This window comes from Electrona antarctica, assembly GCF_951216825.1.
Source record: "Electrona antarctica genome assembly, chromosome: 8".
NCBI lineage: Eukaryota > Metazoa > Chordata > Actinopteri > Myctophiformes > Myctophidae > Electrona > Electrona antarctica.
Genome location: NC_136789.1, coordinates 35,699,513 through 35,725,155, shown reverse-complemented (window position 1 = coordinate 35,725,155; position 25,643 = coordinate 35,699,513).

The window sequence follows — 25,643 nt, the reverse complement described above, 5'->3', positions numbered from 1 at the left end:
TGGGTTTTCAACCTGCGGCGAAATATGGGCAGTGACTCTGCTGTCCTAACATCAGTGGGGAGTTCATTCCACCACTGTGGGGCCAGAACAGAAAAGAGTCGTGACCGTGTGGATCGGCCAGAAGGACCCTTGAGTGACGAGGCAATCAGTCGCCCCGAGGTGGCAGACCGAAGTGGTCGGGCAGGGGTGTAGGCATCGACCATAGCCCGGAGATAGGAAGGAGCTGTTCCTTTCACTGCCCTATAGGCTAACACCAGGGTTTTGAACTGGATGCGGGCCGCTACGGGGAGCCAGTGTAGAGAACGGAGAAGGATGGTTGTGTGGGAGAACTTGGGGCGGTTGAACACCAGACGAGCCGCAGCTTTCTGAACAAGCTCCAGAGGTCTGATGGCAGATGCCGGAGCACCAGCAAGGAGGGAGTTGCAGTAGTCCAGGCGGGAGATGACGAGAGCCTGGATGAGCACCTGGGCTGCCTTCTCCGTGAGGAAGGGGCGAATCCTCCTGATGTTGTAGAGGAGGAATCTGCAGGACCTTGTCACTGATGCGATGTTTGCCGAGAACGTCAGTTGATCGTCCAGGGTCACACCCAGATTTTTCGCAGTCCGAGTTGAGGTCACCACAGCATTATCAATGGTGATGGCCATGTCTCGGTGCGGACAGCCCTTCCCCGGGAGGAACATCAGCTCGGTCTTGTCCAGGTTGAGCTTCAGGTGGTTTGTCGACATCCACGCCGAGATGTCAGCCAGACAAGCAGCAATGCGTGCCTCCACTTGGGTATCAGAGGGGGGGAATGAGAGGATCAGCTGGGTGTCATCGGCATAGCAGTGGTAGGAAAAGCCATGGGAGTGGATGACAGCACCCAGAGATGTAGTGTAGAGAGAGAAAAGAAGAGGACCCAGAACCGAGCCTTGGGGAACCCCAGTTGTGAGCCTGTGTGGTTCTGACACAGACCCTCTCAGCATCACCTGGTAGGAGCGACCCGTCAGGTAGGATGCAAACAGGGAGAGTGCAGAGCCTGAGACACCCATCCCCTCGAGGGTGGAGAGGAGGATCTGATGGTTCACCGTGTCGAACGCTGCAGACAGGTCCAGGAGTATCAGGACGGAGGAGAGAGAGTTCGCTCTAGCGGCATGGAGCGACTCCGTCACTGCCAGCAGGGCAGTCTCTGTCGAGTGACCCACTTTGAAACCAGACTGGTTGGAGTCCAGGAGGTTGTTCTGGTGGAGATAGGAGGACAGTTGTTTAAAGACAGCACGTTCGAGAGTTTTAGATAGGAAGGATAGAAGGGAAACCGGTCTGTAGTTCTTGATCTCAGAGGGGTCAAGTGTCGGTTTCTTCAGGAGGGGGGTGACTCTGGCAGTCTTGAAAGTAGAGGGAAAGTAGCCAGATGTCAGAGAGGTGTTAATAAGGTGGGTTAAGAAGGGAAGAAGTTCAGGTGCAATAGACTGCAACAGAGTGGATGGGACCGGGTCCAGAGAGCATGAGGTGGGGCGACTAGAGGTAACAAGGAGAAGGACCTCGTTAGGGGAGAGGGGAGAGAAGTGGGATAGAGAGGGGATGGGGGGGGGAAGAGGAGTAGATGAAGGTAGAGAGGGGGGGGGTGGCAGGCAGACGGGTGTGGGCAGTGCGCAGGGCACCAGCCGGGGGAGGAGGGAAGGAGGATCGGATATCGTTCACCTTCTTGTCAAAGAAGTTGGCGAAATCGTCAGGGAGGAGGGACGAGGAGGGAGGAGGGGGTGGTGGTTGTAGGAGAGAGGAGAAAGTTTCAAAGAGTTTTTTAGGGTTGGAAGCAGAAGCCTGAATTTTAGTGCAGAAAAAAGCAGCTTTAGCAGCTGATAGAGAGGAGGAAAAAGTAGAAATGAGAGATTGGAAGGTGAGAAGGTCCTCCGGGAGGTTGCCCTTTCTCCATTTGCGCTCAGCCGCTCTCAGGCTCCGTCTCTCAGTCCGCACTGAGTACGACAACCAGGGGGCAGGTGGAGTTTGGCGTGCAGGCCTGGTGGTGAGGGGACAGAGATGGTCGAGAGAAGAGGATAGAGTAGAGAAAAGAAGATCAGTGGCGGTATCAGGGGATAGAAGAGCAAAGGATTCAGGGGCAGGGAGAGCAGAGAGAACAGAAGAGGAAAGATCAGTGGAGGAAAGTGAGCGAAGATTGTGACGTGAGGAAATCATGTGGGTAGGGAGGGGCTGTGAGGGGGGAGAGGAGAGAGAGAGAGAGTAGGACATGAAGTAGTGATCAGAGAGTTTCTTACCCTTTTCACTGGAAAGAGGAGTGACAGACAGGTTAGCAATAGAGCAGCCTCTGGTGAAGATCAGGTCCAGTTGGTTGCCCGCCTCATGGGTAGGAGGAGATGGGGAAAGAACTAGGTCAAAGGCGGCGAGAAACGAAAGTAGTGGGTCTAGCTGCTTCTCAGTCGGGAGGTTGAAGTCACCCAGAAGGATGAATCCAGAGCCATCGGCAGGGAAGTGGGAGACTAGATGGTCCAGCTCCTCCAGGAAGCCACCAGCAGGGCCCGGTGGGCGATAAACAGCTGCAATGGTGAGCTTGACTGGATGAGAAACAGTGACCACATGAAATTCAAATGAGGTAGGAGAGAATAGTGACAGTGAAACAGGAGAGTATTTCCATTTTCTGGAAATGAGCAGACCAACCCCACCACCTGTCCGCACGGCTCTGGGAGTGTGAGAGAAAGAGTACACATCTGACAGAGCCGCGGGCGTAGCTGTGTTTTCTGGTCTGATCCAGGTCTCAGTCAGAGCAAGGAAGTTAAGGGAGAGCAAGGATGCGTAGGCTGAGATGAAAGCAGATTTGCCTTCCACCACAGCCGAGTGGCAATTCCAAAGCCCTCCCGTTACCACTTGCTCGACGTGAGTTGAAAGAGTAGGATAGATGAGATTAGTTGTGTCGCGACATCTGGGTGTAACCCAGTGTTTGTGCGACCGCCAGGAAGAAGAGAGGACAGGAATAGGAAGAAAACACATTGTAGATCACTAAACATATACTACAATACACTACTATATCTATCACACTACTATATATGTCACTAATCAATGCTACAGCTTATCGTTCAGTGACGAAGTCGGACTTTGACAAAGTCGCCTGTCGCCTTTGTTCGCCTGGCCTTCGTTCAGTGACGAAGTCGGACTTTGACAAAGTCGCCTGTCGCCTTTGTTCGCCTGGCCTTCGTTCAGTGACGAAGTCGGACTTTGACAAAGTCGCCTGTCGCCTTTGTTCGCCTGGCCTTCGTTCAGTGACGAAGTCGGACTTTGACAAAGTCGCCTGTCGCCTTTGTTCGCCTGGCCTTGCCGCCGCTTAACAGCTGACGCTTTCACCTGGTGGTATAAGGCCAATCCAACTGATTGCTAATCGTCTGCCAGGAGTGCTGGCTAAAGCACTCACTTCACACTTCACAAGGAAATCAAGTGGCCTATACTACTTATCAAGTGGCCTATTACAGGGTGAAACTAGTTACACTAGTCCAAAGTGTCCAAAGCCTACTGCTTGAACACAAACAATACAACTATAAACTAGTGACTACCACACAAGCTAATAATATAATACTAATACAAAAGTACTTAGAGTAACACTAACAGCAGTTTGCTAAAATACAAAAGAATGCTACTTACTCAACTAGACAGGGGCCAGGAGCTCCGTTCACTTCAAATGTTGGTTTACACACTGAATTGAATACTCCCAACCTGGCTACTTAACCCTAGAGCTGTGCTGGCTAAAGCACTCACTTCACACTTCACAAGGAAATCAAGTGGCCTATACTACTTATCAAGTGGCCTATTACAGGGTGAAACTAGTTACACTAGTCCAAAGTGTCCAAAGCCTACTGCTTGAACACAAACAATACAACTATAAACTAGTGACTACCACACAAGCTAATAATATAATACTAATACAAAAGTACTTAGAGTAACACTAACAGCAGTTTGCTAAAATACAAAAGAATGCTACTTACTCAACTAGACAGGGGCCAGGAGCTCCGTTCACTTCAAATGTTGGTTTACACACTGAATTGAATACTCCCAACCTGGCTACTTAACCCTAGAGCTGTGCTGGCTAAAGCACTCACTTCACACTTCACAAGGAAATCAAGTGGCCTATACTACTTATCAAGTGGCCTATTACAGGGTGAAACTAGTTACACTAGTCCAAAGTGTCCAAAGCCTACTGCTTGAACACAAACAATACAACTATAAACTAGTGACTACCACACAAGCTAATAATATAATACTAATACAAAAGTACTTAGAGTAACACTAACAGCAGTTTGCTAAAATACAAAAGAATGCTACTTACTCAACTAGACAGGGGCCAGGAGCTCCGTTCACTTCAAATGTTGGTTTACACACTGAATTGAATACTCCCAACCTGGCTACTTAACCCTAGAGCTGTGCTGGCTAAAGCACTCACTTCACACTTCACAAGGAAATCAAGTGGCCTATACTACTTATCAAGTGGCCTATTACAGGGTGAAACTAGTTACACTAGTCCAAAGTGTCCAAAGCCTACTGCTTGAACACAAACAATACAACTATAAACTAGTGACTACCACACAAGCTAATAATATAATACTAATACAAAAGTACTTAGAGTAACACTAACAGCAGTTTGCTAAAATACAAAAGAATGCTACTTACTCAACTAGACAGGGGCCAGGAGCTCCGTTCACTTCAAATGTTGGTTTACACACTGAATTGAATACTCCCAACCTGGCTACTTAACCCTAGAGCTGTGCTGGCTAAAGCACTCACTTCACACTTCACAAGGAAATCAAGTGGCCTATACTACTTATCAAGTGGCCTATTACAGGGTGAAACTAGTTACACTAGTCCAAAGTGTCCAAAGCCTACTGCTTGAACACAAACAATACAACTATAAACTAGTGACTACCACACAAGCTAATAATATAATACTAATACAAAAGTACTTAGAGTAACACTAACAGCAGTTTGCTAAAATACAAAAGAATGCTACTTACTCAACTAGACAGGGGCCAGGAGCTCCGTTCACTTCAAATGTTGGTTTACACACTCTATTAATGGGACATGGGTGGCCAAACGGGCTGAACATTGTAATCTATGAATGGGACATGGGTGGCCAAACGGGCTGAACATTGTAATCTATGAATGGGACATGGGTGGCCAAACGGACTGAACATTGTAATCTATTAATGGGACATGGGTGGCCAAACGGACTGAACATTGTAATCTATGAATGGGACATGGGTGGCCAAACGGACTGAACATTGTAATCTATGAATGGGACATGGGTGGCCAAACGGGCTGAACATTGTAATCTATTAATGGGACATGGGTGGCCAAACGGACTGAACATTGTAATCTATTAATGGGACATGGGTGGCCAAACGGACTGAACATTGTAATCTATGAATGGGACATGGGTGGCCAAACGGACTGAACATTGTAATCTATGAATGGGACATGGGTGGCCAAACGGACTGAACATTGTAATCTATTAATGGGACATGGGTGGCCAAACGGGCTGAACATTGTAATCTATGAATGGGACATGGGTGGCCAAACGGGCTGAACATTGTAATCTATGAATGGGACATGGGTGGCCAAACGGACTGAACATTGTAATCTATTAATGGGACATGGGTGGCCAAACGGACTGAACATTGTAATCTATTATGGGACATGGGTGGCCAAACGGGCTGAACATTGTAATCTATTATGGGACATGGGTGGCCAAACGGGCTGAACATTGTAATCTATGAATGGGACATGGGTGGCCAAACGGGCTGAACATTGTAATCTATTAATGGGACATGGGTGGCCAAACGGGCTGAACATTGTAATCTATTAATGGAACATGGGTGGCCAAACGGGCTGAACATTGTAATCTATGAATGGGACATGGGTGGCCAAACGGGCTGAACATTGTAATCTATTAATGGGACATGGGTGGCCAAACGGGCTGAACATTGTAATCTATGAATGGGACATGGGTGGCCAAACGGGCTGAACATTGTAATCTATTAATGGGACATGGGTGGCCAAACGGACTGAACATTGTAATCTTAAAGCAAATAAAATGAAGACTTTGACAAAATGTTCTGTTTCACTATCATTATTATTATTTGTGGTTACATTTTCATTTCACTTCCCATGCCTTAAAGGAGTGTAAGTAATATGTTTTGTTGAAGTAGCTATAAGCAATAATATGTCAAAAGTTTCCTTTTTTTGTCTCTGTGACACATCTGGGGCCACAATCTGCATTCAAAGATAGATTGGTCGAAAAACTGTCCGTCTGTTTTTTTTAAAATTTTTATTATAACAAAAATAACAATTCTGTTGTTTGTGTAATGTATTTATTTAATATGAAGAGGGCTGAGCTGGTGAATGTTGGCGATTAACTTTTACAGTTTAGGCTATGTGACTGAAGGAGGAGGAGGCGATGATCAGCAGCAGCGCACCAAAGTGACAGAATAGAACGGTGGTTGTTGAACTTGCTACCGCTGGCTAGTGGCTGGCCTCTGGTTTGCCAACCAAATGAGCTGCTTAGTGCTCAGCATCAACTATATAACTTAAGTTAACTTGCCATATGCTTAAATGTTTTATAAGACCATCGATTCATCCGCAATAGCTAACCCTATGCCTCAGACCATTTGGTAGCATTCAGCGACTGGCGCTGCCTGGTCAGCCTCCGTTTGACATCCATGATGGTAAATCCGCTAATTCGGTATGGAACGCTCGGCATGTTTTTTGGGGGGGGGTTTTCAGTGTGTGTGTGTGTGTGTGTGTGTGTGTGTGTGAATTGACGCACACGGTCAATTGTACTTACATCGGCCCGTCGTAGCATGTGCGGCTCCAGTGTGACTCTACAGCCTGGACCCAGCCTAATTGAAAATACACAGGCGGATTTTCAGTCTGGACTATTGCGTCCAGCTGCATTCTGGGCATCATGTAATGAAAGTCCACGCCGTTGTTCGGGACTAGGACAGCGTCGACGTATTGAGGCACTATTCCACAATTAATGTACCCTGTACATCGTACATTCCTCATCCAATGGTTAAGAGGGGCTGTGTTTGGGTTAAACACTATCCATGGGTCTAGTGGGGCATTTCTGGCGGCTGCCATGTCACACCTAATGATTGAGTCACACACACACACACACACACACACACACACACACACACACACACACACACACACACACACACACACACACACACAGATCTGTAAACCAAACGGTTACCAAATGTTAACCACACTATGAGCTTGTAGATCTGCTATTTTTCAATAGCTAAAGTATAACAATGCTTATAACACCAAAAGGGGTTCCTGTCCTGAATGGGTTATTCCACTTTGAAAAGTGGAATATACCACTTTTGTAGAGTGGTATGCCAAAGACCACTTTTGGAGCTCGCCCCTCCAGGATCCGATTCCCCATACATGGGAAAGCCCATGGTGCCCAGGTCTCGTGACATCACTGATGAAGATCCCTGATGTCATAGTAAATGCGACCTGCTGGCGCAATTAAGCCCATATATGGAGATCCCTGATCTGATGTCATCAATATTAACGTTCTCAAAAAGGCCCGAAAATTAAGGCCCGGTCCAACCTGGACTCACATCTAACCCTGTACACTCAAGACACTGGCCCCGATGTCACCCTTGATCTCCGCATGGCTAATTGAGGCCGTATTGATACGTTGATAGTGATCGCTGTGTTAAACAAAAAATAAATAAAAATGATGGCTGGCCAACAGAACAGTGGATGGAGGGAGATGCAGTGCTTTATGTGCAGGGAACACAGGCTGGGCACAAATATTCCTCACTTGGCTCATGGTTGCTAATGCCTACGCACACTTGATGATACCATAAGGCACAAGATGAGCATTGAATCTGAAAGAACATGAATAGGCCTACATTGTTATTCATGTATTTAAACATGAATAGGCCTACATTGTTATTCATGTATTTAAACATGAATAGGCCTACATTGTTATTCATGTATTTAAACATGAACAGGCCTACATTGTTATTCATGTATTTAAACATGAATAGGCCTACATTGTTATTCATGTATTTAAACATGAATATGCCTACATTGTTATTCATGTATTTAAACATGAATATGCCTACATTGTTATTCATGTATTTAAACATGAATAGGCCTACATTGTTATTCATGTATTTAAACATGAATAGGCCTACATTGTTATTCATGTATTTAAACATGAATATGCCTACATTGTTATTCATGTATTTAGTTAAAGTACTAAAGATTAAAGATTAAAGTTAAAGATGGTACCATAAGGCACAAGATGAGCATTGAATCTGAAAGAACATGAATACATTGTTATTCATGTATTTAGTTAAAGTTCACTCACAGTTACAGTAGGTTTTTGTATTGAGTTGTGCTTGAAATGTACTGTAATTCTGCAAACTGTTAACAAATACTTCAATCAAATTAATGAAAGAATGTGCTCTCCATGTAAAGCACTTTAAAGGTTTCCTACCCAGTCATCCACAGCAGCTGACCTTCCTTTAAAGGTTTCCTACCCAGTCATCCACAGCAGCTGACCTTCCTTTAAAGGTTTCCTACCCAGTCATCCACAGCAGCTTAAAGGTTTCCTACCAAGTCATCCACAGCAGCTGACCTTCCTTTAAAGGTTTCCTACCCAGTCATCCACAGCAGCTTAAAGGTTTCCTACCCAGTCATCCACAGCAGCTGACCTTCCTTTAAAGGTTTCCTACCCAGTCATCCACAGCAGCTGACCTTCCTTTAAAGGTTTCCTACCCAGTCATCCACAGCAGCTGACCTTCCTTTAAAGGTTTCCTACCCAATTCATCCACAGCAGCTGACCTTCCTTTAAAGGTTTCCTACCCAATTCATCCACAGCAGCTGACCTTCCTGCCTTCCCTGTGGTGACCTCCCCACTAAAGGTTTCCTACCCAGTCATCCACAGCAGCTGACCTTCCTGCCTTCCCTGTGGTGACCTCCCCACAAAAGGTCATCTATGAAAATATATTATTCAGTTAAGTGAAGTCAAATGTTTTGCTTTTGGTGAGGCTAATACAAATGAAATATGTATATGAAGCCTACCAGAGTCCTCCATTAACGCAATGCCAATGTTGGCCCTTGTCATATTGACGTCGTCATTGCACAGTCCCGTAGTCCCTAAGAGCAGCTGCTCTGCAATCTTAAAATACAGGTTAGTGTTAGCTGTGTTCTTTTAGAATGTATGAAATTGTTACTAGGATATAAATTATATATATATATATATATATATATAATTACTTACTTTGCATACAAGCACCCCACATGATGTCGCATCCCTTTGTCGAGGATGAGAGACGGTCTCACACTGCCACCGTGGAATGGTGCCACCGCCTCTCATCCTTCACATAGTAGCTCTGAAGAATAAACACAACTGTTTGTTACTGCACGTCAGAAACCATTGAACAGATTTACAATGAAGCACAATAAATCTTGGATTTACTTGCCTTGTTGCATTTTCACATTGTTTCACCTTCTGGGGTGTAGCTGACATTGGGTCACCCTCTGGGGTGTAGCTGACATTGGGTCACCCTCTGGGGTGTAGCTGACATTGGGTCACCCTCTGGGGTGTAGCTGACATTGGGTCACCTTCTGGGGTGTAGCTGACATTGGGTCACCTTCTGGGCCGACACACACACACACACACACACCACACATAAATTATACACATTCATTATACCTTTTAGCCCCGTTTCTTTTTGGTCTTTGAACTCATTGTCAATGATAGTGTAGATGGGATAGGGATCCTTGTCATGCTTTCCTCTCAGTTCTGAGGATTCATTATAAATCGGACATCATATGTCCACTCCAATTTCTGCAGCACCCTGTACACCTGGGGGACGAGAGAGAGACAGACAGAGAGACAGACAGACAGAGACAGGTGAGACAGACAGACAGACAGACAGACAGACAGACAGACAGACAGACAGACAGAGAGGAGAGAGAGGAGAAAGAGAGACAGACAGACAGAGAGAGACAGAGTGAGAGAGACAGAGAGAGCAAAGTGTAATGTTAGTATTAAAGAATATATCGTTCACACAGAAAACTTGAACAGTAACAGTTTCCAGCTTGTAGATCTGCTACTTCTGCCGTTTTTTTAACCAGCCAGCTGATGAAGTGGTCATTTCTGTAATGATAGCTCAGCGCACATGGTTGTGGGGTGTGCGCGGGCACCAGGTACCCTATGTTACCTACGCGGGTACCTGCAGAACTATCGCAGGTAGGTGGTTTCTTTTTGGTCTTTGAACTCATTGTCAATGATAGTGTAGATGGGATAGGATCCTCGTCATGATTTCCTCTCTGCTCTGAAAGAACACGTTCATCTATCTGAAAAAACACAACAAATAAGGCCTCAATTATGACTCATAAACTCACTTCCTGTTCCCTTGTAGGATGCGTTAAAATCAAGGGACATTTGTACCGCATTTCATGCTTTGCACACTGCCCCCATGATTATATCCCATATGCCAGGGGATCAATCTGCAATTGATCATTTGATTTGTGAACATGGTGTGATTGTAACACTAACACTTTTAAAAGCAAACGTTATCCTTACTTTTTTCACGCCCCTGGATTTTTTATTCCCATATAAGGGTCATCTCCTTTGATGGCCCTTTTGGGCCACCAATGTCAGGTATGCATTTATAATCTACACACACACACACACGCACGCACGCACACACACACACACACACACACACACACACACACACACACACACACACACACACACACACACACACACACACACACACACACACACACACACACACGTCAAATTAAGATCCAGGGGTTGTTGACAGAGAGCAAAGTGTAATGTTAGTATTAAAGAATATATCGTTCACACAAAAGCATTAAAAGTCGCGCCACATTCCCAGCTTGTAGATCTGCTACTTCTGACGTTTTTTTAATTGGAAACTTGAACAGTAACAGTTTTGGAGCGGTCAGACTTACCCCGGTGGTGCCGTCTCTCACAACCAGCCAGCTGATGAAGCGGTCCTGTCCGTAGTGAAATCTCAGCGCACATGGTCGTGGGGTGTTCGCGGGTGCCAGGTTCCCTACGTTGGCCCGGAGTAACCAGGGCATTCTTCCCGTTGGCTCATCAAACAGACTCACAATATTATCATCAGTAGGACCAACACCAGCTGCTAGAATGGTCGGGTCCCGGAACCAGCCGCTGCCGCGGGTAGGTTCAGAACTATCGCAGATAGGTGGTCCTGCTGCAAACGATGTTCTGTAGTCTCTGCAGAGAGAGAGAGAGATTTCAGCGAGATTTGTGAGCCGTTTACCCTACACTGCTTACAGCAAATTACCTCTGACCTCTGTACATAGACATTATGTTATATAAACACTGCAAATAACTTTAATTCAATTACATTTGAATAAATTACTGCTACTCGCAAATGTTGTTTTTTTGTTTTATACTAAGTGAATCAGAATCAGAATCAAATGTTATTTCAAAAACATTTTTATCAACGTCCTTCTACACATTTTTAGTACTCTTTTCTAATGAGCTATTATGATTAATTAATTAATAAATGAAAATAATAAATTAGACATTTACCCAAAGAACGAAGTATTCTCCAGTTTCAGCATAGGACGTTTGTCCCACCACAAGTGGTACTGTATGTAGTATCTGTCAGCAGGCTGGCAAGACATTAAAACATATATTAAATTGTGGCAGATTATATTTTTGACAGGTTGAATGTAAATACTTTAGACACATTAATAAATATCACACATGGACTAACCGTCAATTTTCTGACACTCTCATCAGAGACACAATTGTTTCTTTCTTGAATTCTCGGGTTCCGGAACCAGCCCGTGCCGTGGGTTGCTACACTACAGAACTATCAGATAGGGTCACGTCCTGGTCCTCCTTGCAATGGTGCTGCAAACGTTGTTCTGAATACTGAATATAAGAAATATTTTGTTAATAGAATAAGTTAATGTAATGTTATCCAGCTTACTTTTCATTACATATCAGTGTTTTCATCTCTAAATTAAAAAATACAAGTTAGCTGACCTTATTGTATGTTTTACATCTACTAGCCCTTACCCGTTGTGAGATATTGTCCCCCCCCCCCCCCTTGTGGCCGCAGGGGGTACTGCGCGTTTTCGCATTTTTAATTCACTAATACATTCATTATTAATCATTAATGTGTAAAATGGGAAAAAAGGGCTTCGTTAAGACCTCCATATTATTATGGTCAATGCCTGTGTTAAAAGTGGGAGTGATTGGTGCAGGCAATGAGGAGCTACGGCAGTGTTTCTGACAGACAGACAGACAGACAGACAGACAGACAGACAGACAGACAGACAGACAGACAGACACAATGTCACACATGATAATGATTCAGTGATTCAGCACGGAACATAGTATACGAATGCAATTCGTCTCCGACTTCAGTTTCGTCAGGATGAATGGCAGCAATTCGTGTCATTTCCGCCTTAACAATGAAATAGAGAGGTTATAGAATTATATTAATTTGGAATTAAAAATAAGCTTTTTGTTATTGCAATCACCTCTGCATCATTGTGAACTTTGAATGTTTGGAAATCAAATTCGTCATAATTGACCGGATCAAATGAGGTTTCATAAATTATCTCCAATGGTGTGTAGTGGCATTTCTTTTCCAAAAATAATATTTCCAATTTTTCCAATAGCCACATTCACCAGTTTGAAGCAGGCTTGTAATGACTCGCAACTACAGGTGGGCACACTGTATTTGCACATCCAAAGGCAGTAACTGGACCACAGTAGCTACTCACAGTCAGACTCCACGAGGCGGCGCAGATGATGGTAATGGAGTTTAGTGAAGAATGTACAGAAAATGCACACAAAAACGAAATAAAAGTATAGTCCTTTCCTTGCACAAAATACAGATTGTCTTCTGTTATCTTGTCTGATAGTGTTACAGGTTCTAATAAAAGTATAGTCCTTTCCTTGCACAAAATACAGATTGTCTTCTGTTATCTTGTCTGATAGTGTTACAGGTTCTAATAACAGGAGGAGACATAAAAAAACACCCGCAAATTACGGTCAAAACTGTTGTGTTCCACGCGTCAAACTAGCGGCCGTCTTCACTCTTTTTTTCTTATGTTGCATAAACCACACCAATTAACCAATTAACCGCTGCTGCGCGTCATGAACATTACATTACACTTTAGGGGGCGCTCTTTACCAACTGCAAAAACAGTTATATCTAAGCATGGAAAGCTGCTAATCAACATTCAAACATAAATGCAATAATAAGGCAATAATGAAATACAAGAAAAATATGAATTACACATTGTAACCACTTTGGCTCTTACAGGTGTGTAAATCTTTGGCAAATCATTATGGTTTTGCACCAGTTTCATCTGTCAATGGAAAATACATATTACATGTATTTAGAATTAAGAAATAAAATTGTACTTGATACGATTAATAGTGAACAGTACATTGAGTCTACATTATACTTTAGATTTCCGTTGTGTAATCAATCAGCATAATTGTATAAACATGTAATATTACAACACTTATTATTTAGATTTAGCATATTGGCATTAGCCATGCTGTACATACCTGTGTTTTTCTCCACCAGCACACCGATTGGTCCAACTGTAAGGGTTTGGTTGCATATTCTTTGCATTTTCTCAAAGGAAGTTTGATTTATTTTGTGGTTATGAAGTTCGATGTGTTTAGAAGAAGATTCTTTCATTTCACAATATGAATACAAAAGATTTTTCAACTGTCGTTTGAGCTGTTCAGGCGCGGAAGAATTAATCAAGGATCGTAATTCGGGACAAATTTCGTTCCGACGTTTCTGATTTTTCTGGTGGAATCTATCATAATTGACAATTCGGCAATTGGTATTTGTGATGGGGTGGTTTTCGCTGAATCTGTCTGGAGTTGGCTGGACAGTGTGCATGCCCTTGGCTTTGACTTTTAAAAGCTGTACACACTCAGGATTTATGTTTTGTTTTCCACTCTCTGCCAATTCAACATTCTGAAGGTTATCTATGCAAAGTCTGCCCTGCAACTTATCATGGAAATATTCATTTGTGGTGCGATTTGAAACGTGTTCAATTAGGCTATACTGTTTTCATGTATCTTCTGTATTGTATTTGATTTTTTGTCTCTGCTGGCTCATCCCCCTCCTAATTATTAAAAATAAATGATATTTTAGAGTGCTTCAGTACGTTGACCAGCTTTATGGAGATGCTGATTTTCCTTTCCAGCTGGATTTGGCACCTTCCCACAGTGCCAAAACTACTAGTGATAGGTGTACTGATTACTGTGCTTAACTAACCAGCCAACTATAGCCTGACCTGAACCCACAGATAATCTATGTTTTAAGGTGTGAGACACCAGATTCAACAATACAAATGAGTTTAAAGCTGCTATCAAAGCAAATCTGGGCTTCCATAACACCTCGGTGCCACAGGCGGATCACCTCCATTGATGAAATAATTTGTTCAAAAGTAGCCCAGACCAATCCGTCTGGTCTTTTTGTGGAGTCCGTCCCTTGTGCCATTTCATGCCATTGGACAGTAAAATAAGCAAATTATGTTCTCATTAGTCTGAAACTAAAACTGACTGATGGCAGATTAAAAGATAATTCATTATGATAGTGGAATTATCATTACTTGTCAAATGTTTGTCTTGAAGGGCCAATGGCACTTATTGGCCCCCACACAAGCCCTTATTGGCCCCCCACACATAGGCCCTTATTTTCCCCCCACACAAGCTGTGTTTAGGTTCACATTTTAGGGTCACATTTTAGGGTCACATTTTTAGCGTCACATTTTAGCGTCACATTTTAGCGTCACATTTTAGCGTCACATTTTAGGGTCACATTTTAGGGTCACATTTTAGCGTCACATTTTAGGGTCACATTTTAGGGTCACATTTTAGCGTCACATTTTAGGGTCACATTTTAGGGTCACATTTTAACGTCACATTTTAACGTCACATTTTAGCATCACATTTTAGCGTCACATTTTAGCGTCACATTTTAGCGTCACATTTTAGGGTCACATTTTTAGCGTCACATTTTAGTGTCACATTTTAGCGTCACATTTTAGGGTCACATTTTAGCGTCACATTTTAGGGTCACATTTTAGCGTCACATTTTAGGGTCACATTTTAGGGTCACATTTTAGCGTCACATTTTAGGGTCACATTTTAACGTCACATTTTAACGTCACATTTTAGCGTCACATTTTAGCATCACATTTTAGGGTCACATTTTAGGGTCAACATAGTTGTTCTGGAGGACCGTACGACACCTCAGGAGGGGAAAGCGGGGAACCATCCAAGCCGTGTACGGTAAGGATGGGACTCTGCTGACTTCAAATGAGGAGGTCGTAGGACGCTGGAAGGAACACTTTGTGGAACTCCTAAACCCAATAACATCAGACCCACCCTCCCTGACAGGAGCAGAGCATGAGGATGATGGAGGATCGTCGTCAATCTCCCGGAAGGAAGTCACTGAGGTAGTTAAGCAGCTCCACAGTGGCAAAGCTCCGGGGGTTGATGAGATTCGTCCAGAAATGCTGAAGGCCCTGGGTGTTGAGGGGCTGTCTTGGTTGATACGCCTTTTACATTTTTTGGCCCCCCACACAAGCCCTTATTGGCCCCCCACATAAGCCCTTATTTGCCCCCAAAATAAGCCCTTGTTTGCCCCCCACACAAGCCCTTATTGCCCCCCCACACATAAGCCCTTATTTGCCCCCCACACAAGCCCTAATTGGCCCCCCACACAAGCCCTAATTGCCCCCCCACACAAGCCCTTAGTGGCCCCCCACACAAGCCCTTATTATAGGAACACTTCATGACCATAGGTGAGAGTAGGAACACTTCATGACCATAGGTGAGAGTAGGAACCCTTCATGACCATAGGTGAGAGTAGGAACCCTTCATGACCATAGGTGAGAGTAGGAACACTTCATGACCATAGGTGAGAGTAGGAACACTTCATGACCATAGGTGAGAGTAGGAACCCTTCATGGCCATAGGTGAGAGTAGGAACACTTCATGACCATAGGTGAGAGTAGGAACACTTCATGACCATAGGTGAGAGTAGGAACCCTTCATGACCATAGGTGAGAGTAGGAACACTTCATGAACATAGGTGAGAGTAGGAACACTTCCTGACCATAGGTGAGAGTAGGAACACTTCATGACCATAGGTGAGAGTAGGAACACTTCATGACCATAGGTGAGAGTAGGAACACTTCATGACCATAGGTGAGAGTAGGAACACTTCATGACCATAGGTGAGAGTAGGAACACTTCATGACCATAGGTGAGAGTAGGAACACTTCCTGACCATAGGTGAGAGTAGGAACACTTCATGACCATAGGTGAGAGTAGGAACACTTCATGACCATAGGTGAGAGTAGGAACACTTCATGACCATAGGTGAGAGTAGGAACACTTCCTGACCATAGGTGAGAGTAGGAACACTTCCTGACCATAGGTGAGAGTAGGAACACTTCATGACCATAGGTGAGAGTAGGAACACTTCATGACCATAGGTGAGAGTAGGAACCCTTCATGACCATAGGTGAGAGTAGGAACACTTCCTGACCATAGGTGAGAGTAGGAACAAAGATTGCTCTCTCTCTTTTCGTCGCTGTACCGCTCTGTTGTGACAATTTACAATTTACAATTACAATGTAGGCATTTAGCAGACGCTCTTAATCCAGAGCGATTTACAATAAGCAAGAACAAAAAAGCTTGGCAATACATCACATACATAAAAAGTAGTTATCATAATTATATATTATAATATAATTATAATTGTAAATTGTCACAACAGAGCGGTACAGCGACTGCAATACCGCCCCTGCCCACCGCCCCGCCCCCTGCCGCGCCGATTCTCAGGCTTTTTTCATTTATTTTTAATTAATAATCCTCAGAACATCATGCACACTGTGGACTGTCTCACTATTGTAAAGCTGCTACATTTGTCATGTCCTGTAGGTGGCACTATTGTAAAGCTGCTACATTTGTCATGTCCTGTAGGTGGCACTATTGTAAAGCTGCTACATTTGTCATGTCCTGTAGGTGGCACTATTGTAAAGCTGCTACATTTGTCATGTCCTGTAGGTGGCACCAGCGGCCTGAGAGTGCGAATCTCCTCAAAGACTCCTTTGACCAAAGAAGACATCAGGACAATAGTGCTGCCAAAGGTAACGATAAAAATCACACCCGTGTGAAGTGAGGGGCGCTCTTATCATCTTACAACATCGAGGAGGGAATTCTAACTCATGTTGCTATGATTAGTGTTGCTATGATTAGTGTTGCTATGATTGCTATGATCTAAAACAAACGGTGACAAAACAAATTTATTATCTTTATTGTTAATGGCGTTTTTAAAACAAACATTGAACTAAAACCAAACATTAAACCTGTCTATAGGAGGGGCTAGCGCCCCTCAACAACATTAAACCCGTCTATAGGAGGGGCTAGCACCCCTCAACAACATTAAACCTGTCTATAGGTGGGGCTAGCACCCCTCAACAACATTAAACCTGTCTATAGGAGGGGCTAGCACCCCTCAACAACATTAAACCTGTCTATAGGAGGGGCTAGCACCCCTCAACAACATTAAACCTGTCTATAGGAGGGGCTATAGCACCCCTCAACAACATTAAACCTGTCTATAGGAGGGGCTAGCACCCCTCAACAACATTAAACCTGTCTATAGGAGGGGCTAGCACCCCTCAACAACATTAAACCTGTCTATAGGAGGGGCTAGCACCCCTCAACAACATTAAACCTGTCTATAGGAGGGGCTAGCACCCCTCAACAACATTAAACCTGTCTATAGGAGGGGCTAGCACCCCTCAACAACATTAAACCTGTCTATAGGAGGGGCTAGCACCCCTCAACAACATTAAACCTGTCTATAGGAGGGGCTAGCACCCCTCAACAACATTAAACCTGTCTATAGGAGGGGCTAGCACCCCTCAACAACATTAAACCTGTCTATAGGAGGGGCTAGCACCCCTCAACAACATTAAACCTGTCTATAGGAGGGGCTAGCACCCCTCAACAACATTAAACCTGACTATAGGAGGGGCTATAGCACCCCTCAACAACATTAAACCTGTCTATAGGAGGGGCTAGCACCCCTCAACAACATTAAACCTGTCTATAGGAGGGGCTAGCACCCCTCAACAACATTAAACCTGTCTATAGGAGGGGCTAGCACCCCTCAACAACATTAAACCTGTCTATAGGAGGGGCTAGCACACCTCAACAACATTAAACCTGTCTATAGGAGGGGCTAGCACCCCTCAACAACATTAAACCTGTCTATAGGAGGGGCTAGCACCCCTCAACAACATTAAACCTGTCTATAGGAGGGGCTAGCACCCCTCAACAACATTAAACCTGTCTATAGGAGGGGCTAGCACCCCTCAACAACATTAAACCTGTCTATAGGAGGGGCTAGCACCCCTCAACAACATTAAACCTGTCTATAGGAGGGGCTAGCACCCCTCAACAACATTAAACCTGTCTATAGGAGGGGCTATAGCACCCATCAACAACATTAAACCTGTCTATAGGAGGGGCTAGCACCCCTCAACCACATTAAACCTGTCTATAGGAGGGGCTAGCACCCCTCAACAACATTAAACCTGTCTATAGGAGGGGCTAGCACCCCTCAACAACATTAAACCTGTCTATAGGAGGGGCTAGCACCCCTCAACAACATTAAACCTGTCTATAGGAGGGGCTAGCACCCCTCAACAACATTAAACCTGTCTATAGGGGCTAGCACCCCTCAACAACATTAAACCTGTCTATAGGAGGGGCTAGCACCCCTCAACAACATTAAACCTGTCTATAGGTGGGCCTCAAAAACTAGAAAACACTGTTCTTGTGGAAACAGTGTGAGCTCGAGTAGCTCGCAGCGTCACTCCATGATGATGTGTTGACCCACATGACGCCACAGCCCAGTAGCCTGTGTGTGTGTGTGTGTGTGTGTGTGTGTGTGTGTGTGTGTGTGTGTGTGTGTGTGTGTGTGTGAAGCATCTTGGATAAAAGTGCTATATAAATGCACCATGTACACACATGGTATCAGAACATGTCAGTCAAACATAAAACTATTTCTCCAGCTTGACTTAAATTGAAACCTTCCTCAGACATTATGACGTAACATTGTGTCGTGTTGTTTCACCTGCAGCTTAAAGAGGAACTGGTCAGACGCGGGCTTCCTGCAGACGCCATCCTGAAGCTGCTGAACGTTCAACAGAAGCAGTGACAACTACAGCTACAGCGCCCCCTTCTGGTGGATCTCTGCTGTTGCCTCTGTAACTCTATGCATCAATGAGATTGGATTTTTATTATTAGTAGGGCTGCACGATTATGAAATAATCTGCCGATACCGATTCTGACCGATTCCGATATTATACAGAGGACCACAATGGAAACAAGCCTATAGGCCCTATTCTCCATATTCAGACCGCGGCCATCTTGTCAGCAAGGTGATACCTAGGTGACACTTCCCATAGACAGCCCATTCATCCAAACAGAGAAGTCCTCTCTAATTATATGAAACAACGTCAAAATCACCAACATTGCAGCTGCAGGGAAAGCTTGAATTATCCTCTTTCAATCTGTAAAGTGTTTGTTTCATAAGAATCCACCATAGACATTTTATGAGCTACTTCCTGTCAAGAAATATCTTGTAGATGATTTTTGATGAAGTGCTGGAGTTTGGAAGCGCTCGTTGACCATCACTCAACAGCCCAGGCATACCACCTGTTTTGAATGTGCACATAATGCAGGAGGCAGCAGGAGGTTGCTTTACTGATAACGAGCAGACTTTTCTGTTTGGATGAATTAAATGTAATGTTTTGACATTTTTTTGCTGGTGAAAACCGATTAAATAATCTGTATTATTTTGAGACTGATCCGATACCGAGATGGCATCTTTATGTCCGATATCGATATGGACATTCCGATTATGCTACCGATTAATCGTGCATCCCTAATTATTATTAGTTTTTATATATATTTGTTGTATTATCTTATTTCACACACACACACACACACACACACACACACACACACACACACACACACACACACACACACACACACACACACACACACACACACACTTGTTATTTTCATACATAGTTTTACAGGGGTTAAGGTTAGGTTTAACCGTTTAGGCATAGTTTAGGGAGGTTACGTTTAGGAAAACCAGGCTGAGCAGTCCCGACGGCTGTACGCCCGAAGTGACTGTGTGGCGCCGGAAACACTTGGTGGATCTGGATGGGACGGTATCACTGAGCTAATACTACACTAAATGGAACAGAGCCCACTGAGCTAATACTACACTAAATGGAACAGAGCCTTGGTTAGTATCATCGGTGACACCTACAGGATGAAACAGCACACTACTAGTTATGTCAACATAATATGGTTGGTTTAGATTTTATATGTTTAATACAATACATACACGTCACTAATTATCCACTTCTGTTTTAATGGGACTTTGGTTACTTGGGTTAAAATTGTAATCTTAACAAAATAAAGTTGATTTTGCACATGTTTTGTTTCTCTGTTGACTAAAAGGTTTCTGAAGAAGACATGCAGTCTCATTAGAAACATTACAGACCCTGTAAAGACATGCAGTCTCATTAGAAACATTACAGACCCTGTAAAGACATGCAGTCTCATTAGAAACATTACAGACCCTGTAAAGACATGCAGTCTCATTAGAAACATTACAGACCCTGTAAAGACATGCAGTCTCATTAGAAACATTAGGCTACAGACCCTGTAAAGACATGCAGTCTCATTAGAAACATTAGGCTACAGACCCTGTAAAGACATGCAGTCTCATTAGAAACATTACAGACCCTGTAAAGACATGCAGTCTCATTAGAAACATTACAGACCCTGTAAAGACATGCAGTCTCATTAGAAACATTACAGACCCTGTAAAGACATGCAGTCTCATTAGAAACATTACAGACCCTGTAAAGACATGCAGTCTCATTAGAAACATTACAGACCCTGTAAAGACATGCAGTCTCATTAGAATTCAATTCAAATAAAGCTGCAAGCAGCGTCTGTGCACGATAGGGTGACCCTCCATTAGAGATGGACGGGCCTCGTGGGTCTGATGTGCACGTTATGGTGACCCTCCATTAGAGATGGACGGGCCTCGTGGGTCTGATGTGCACGTTATGGTGACCCTCCATTAGAGATGGACGGGCCTCGTGGGTCTGATGTGCACGTTATGGTGACCCTCCATTAGAGATGGACGGGCCTCGTGGGTCTGATGTGCACGTTATGGTGACCCTCCATTAGAGATGGACGGGCCTCGTGGGTCTGATGTGCACGATAGGGTGACCCTCCATTAGAGATGGACGGGCCTCGTGGGTCTGATGTGCACGTTAGGGTGACCCTCCATTAGAGATGGACGGGCCTCGTGGGTCTGATGTGCACGTTATGGTGAACCTCCATTTACAATTTACAATTTAGGCATTTAGCAGACGCTCTTACTCCAGAGCGACTTACATTAAGCAATAACAAAAGCATGGCATACATCACATATATAAAAAGTAGTTATCATGAATCATGCGTAAACTAAGAACGTAACAGTGGAGTATCTATGTAAACTATACATACTATACTATATAATATATTATACATGTGTACTATAAAGTGCTATGACTACATAAAATGCAATTCTAGAGCTGTCTACGTAACAAGCTATAGGTCTGTTTAAAATACTATCTAAGTCTACATAATGTGCTATCTAAGGGGCTAGGCTAGGGCAAGTGCTACGGGCCATGGTGGAGTAGAGATCAAGTAAGGAGAGATGTGAGCAATGCCACTTGCATCATTGCAACTTTGAAATGTTTTTTCTTTTTGCGGACATATAGCCGCCTGTCCCTCTTGTATTTTTGAACTCTTTCTTCTTTATTCTTAATTATTCTGTCGGAAATGTCTTCCCATGCATGAAAAATAATGAACAACACTTAGAGCACATAGAAGCTCCGGTCGGACCAGTCCTCTGCCAAACGTCCTCATAGAAGCTCTGGTCGGACCAGTCCTCTGCCAAACGTCCTCATAGAAGCTCCGGTCGGACCAGTCCTCTGCCAACTTAGAGCACATAGAAGCTCCGGTGGGACCAGTCCTCTGCCAAACGTCCTCATAGAAGCTCCGGTCGGACCAGTCCTCTGCCAAACGTCCTCATAGAAGCTCCGGTCGGACCAGTCCTCTGCCAAACGTCCTCACATAGAAGCTCCGGTCGGACCAGTCCTCTGCCAAACGTCCTCATAGAAGCTCCGGTCGGACCAGTCCTCTGCCAAACGTCCTCACATAGAAGCTCCGGTCGGACCAGTCCTCTGCCAAACGTCCTCATAGAAGCTCCGGTGGGACCAGTCCTCTGCCAAACGTCCTCATAGAAGCTCCGGTCGGACCAGTCCTCTGCCAAACGTCCTCATAGAAGCTCCGGTCGGACACAACACACACACACATGTGACACAACACATACACACACATGTGACACAACACATACACACACACATGTGACACAACACATACACACACATGTGACACAACACATACACACACATGTGACACAACACATACACACACATGTGACACAACACACACACACACACACATGTGACACAACACATACACACACATGTGACACAACACATACACACACATGTGACACAACACATACACACACATGTGACAACACAAAACAGAAAAGAATATACATAGAAATATAAAGGCAAGAGCAATGTCATCTGAGCTCGCTTCCTTCCTGGCCTACAATTCCCATAATGCTTTGGTGCACTGCTCCTCCTTGTGGAGAGGGGGAGGGCTGTCTTAGTGGCCCAATCCCAATCCGCTCCCTTGCTGACTCAATGAGCCCTCACTGACTTAGCTGCGCGTTCATGTGAAGTCTGCGAGGGCTTGAGGGAGGATGTCCCATTTGAAATCGGTAAGTCAGTGAGGGCTCAGCCCCACCCCTTTATGTGCCCTTTACCCACAGTTCATAGCGTTACCAGGGGGATGAGGGGGATCCTCCGAACGTCAATCATTTAAGTATATGCAAATTAGTTATGTATCGCGGTTAGAATGTCAACAAACACAATAGTGCTTTCTCACTGTTCTCAAAGGGAGACGGAATGGAAGGATAACAATAATTATTAAGGGAACATGATGAGAAATGACTAATGAGCAAAGTAAAATAATATGGAAATGCAATTTATAATGAATATTATTATATATGAATATTACAACCCCTATCACACAGGAAAGTGTATTTATGAAACTAATAATAAAACGATCAGTTTAAATACTAAAATAAACATGATATACATGTTTAAAATATAGACATGTATAAATAGGCCAAGCATGTAGGTAGGCACTGGCTGTGAATAAGGACAGTTTGTATAAAGTGATGCAAAGTGTCATGAATGGCGGACTCATCTTCAAAGTGTCATGAATGGTGGACTCATCTTCAAAGTGTCATGAATGGCGGACTCATCTTCAAAGTGTCATGAATGGCGGACTCATCTTCAAAGTGTCATGAATGGCGGACTCATCTTCAAAGTGTCATGAATGGCGGACTCATCTTCAAAGTGTCATGAATGGCGGACTCATCTTCAAAGTGTCATGAATGGCGGACTCATCTTCAAAGTGTCATGAATGGCGGACTCATCTTCAAAGTGTCATGAATGGCGGACTCATCTTCAAAGTGTCATGAATGGTGGACTCATCTTCAAAGTGTCATGAATGGCGGACTCATCTTCAAAGTGTCATGAATGGTGGACTCATCTTCAAAGTGTCATGAATGGTGGACTCATCTTCAAAGTGTCATGAATGGAGGACTCATCTTCAAAGTGTCATGAATGGTGGACTCATCTTCATAGTGTCATGAATGGTGGACTCATCTTCAAAGTGTCATGAATGGAGGACTCATCTTCAAAGTGTCATGAATGGTGGACTCATCTTCATAGTGTCATGAATGGTCGACTCATCTTCAAAGTGTCATGAATGGTGGACTCATCTTCAAAGTGTCATGAATGGTGGACTCATCTTCAAAGTGTCATGAATGGTCGACTCATCTTCAAAGTGTCATGAATGGTGGACTCATCTTCAAAGTGTCATGAATGGTGGACTCATCTTCAAAGTGTCATGAATGGCGGACTCATCTTCAAAGTGTCATGAATGGTCGACTCATCTTCAAAGTGTCATGAATGGTGGACTCATCTTCAAAGTGTCATGAATGGTGGACTCATCTTCAAAGTGTCATGAATGGTCGACTCATCTTCAAAGTGTCATGAATGGTGGACTCATCTTCAAAGTGTCATGAATGGTGGACTCATCTTCAAAGTGTCATGAATGGCGGACTCATCTTCAAAGTGTCATGAATGGTGGACTCATCTTCAAAGTTCTGTCCCATTCCTTTCACAACAATGTGGAGCCCTTGCAGCCTCTCACCCTCAAGCACTTACAGCTGACGTCACTAAAGTCAATGAGGGTTCAATCAGGGCTCAGGGCTTGAGGGAGGCGATTGGCAGGGCCGGTCCTGAGCAATGCCCCAGGCAGGATTCTTGGCGGCGGCGCCCCTCAGCCTGTAGGAAGGGCCGGTCCTGGGATCGGGCCTGAGACAACATGTGGTCCAGGAAGGAAGTGAGCCCAGTGTCCATGACATCATGGACACCATTATTACACACATAAAGACCCCCAGGAAAGTGTTCTAAATCTGGTGAAGGTTCTGAGTGGTGTTGTGTCTGAATAGCTAGGGTCCATGCAGGGTTCGTGTCCATTAGGGTCAGTGCGTGTGCGCGTGTGCAGTGCTTAATTTCTAAGTCAACCAGTGCCGGAGCTCACCTCCCGCACATGCACGCGCGCTGGCGCGCGCGTGCATGTGCGTGCATGTGCGCGTGGCCGCCGGGCCGTTTTTCTTTTTTTTACCCACAAACACTTTTTTTACCACACAAAATGTAGGAGCTGCAGCAAGCTTCACAGTTTAATTGACGAGACTATATTTTCCCCGACATTATCCAAAGCCTCAGAATATAAGCCAAACAACAAGGAGCTTCTGTTTCCAAACAGACAGTGCATTTATTTATTATATGCAAATTGCACCCATCAATGTAGAACAATCATAATTTTCAATGTATGAATGTCATAAGAAAATTAGAACATATGCGCTGGTCCTGGAAACAGCTGACGATCGCTCTCTCTCTCTCTCTTGTCCACGGTGGTGACTTGATTTCACACAGGCTCCTGCACATTTTTTCCCTACCTGACCGCACGCTGTGCAGCCAAAGTTGTTTCCTTTTCGAATTATCCATGGGTGCTTTGTTTTGTGGATATTAAATTGCTCTGCGGTCCAGATAATGTCTGTCCCGGGTCTCTTTTCCACTGGTTCCACATCATCATCATCATCTTCTAGCGGCGATGCGGAGTCACTGTCCCCGCTTGACTCAAGCCGCGGCTGCAGGTGGTGGTGGTGGTGGGGTTGTTATTGGTGTTTCTGACGGCGAGTCACTGTCCCCACTTCTCCCCATGTCCTCTTCGCTATCATCCACAACAGCCGCTGCGGGTGGTGGCG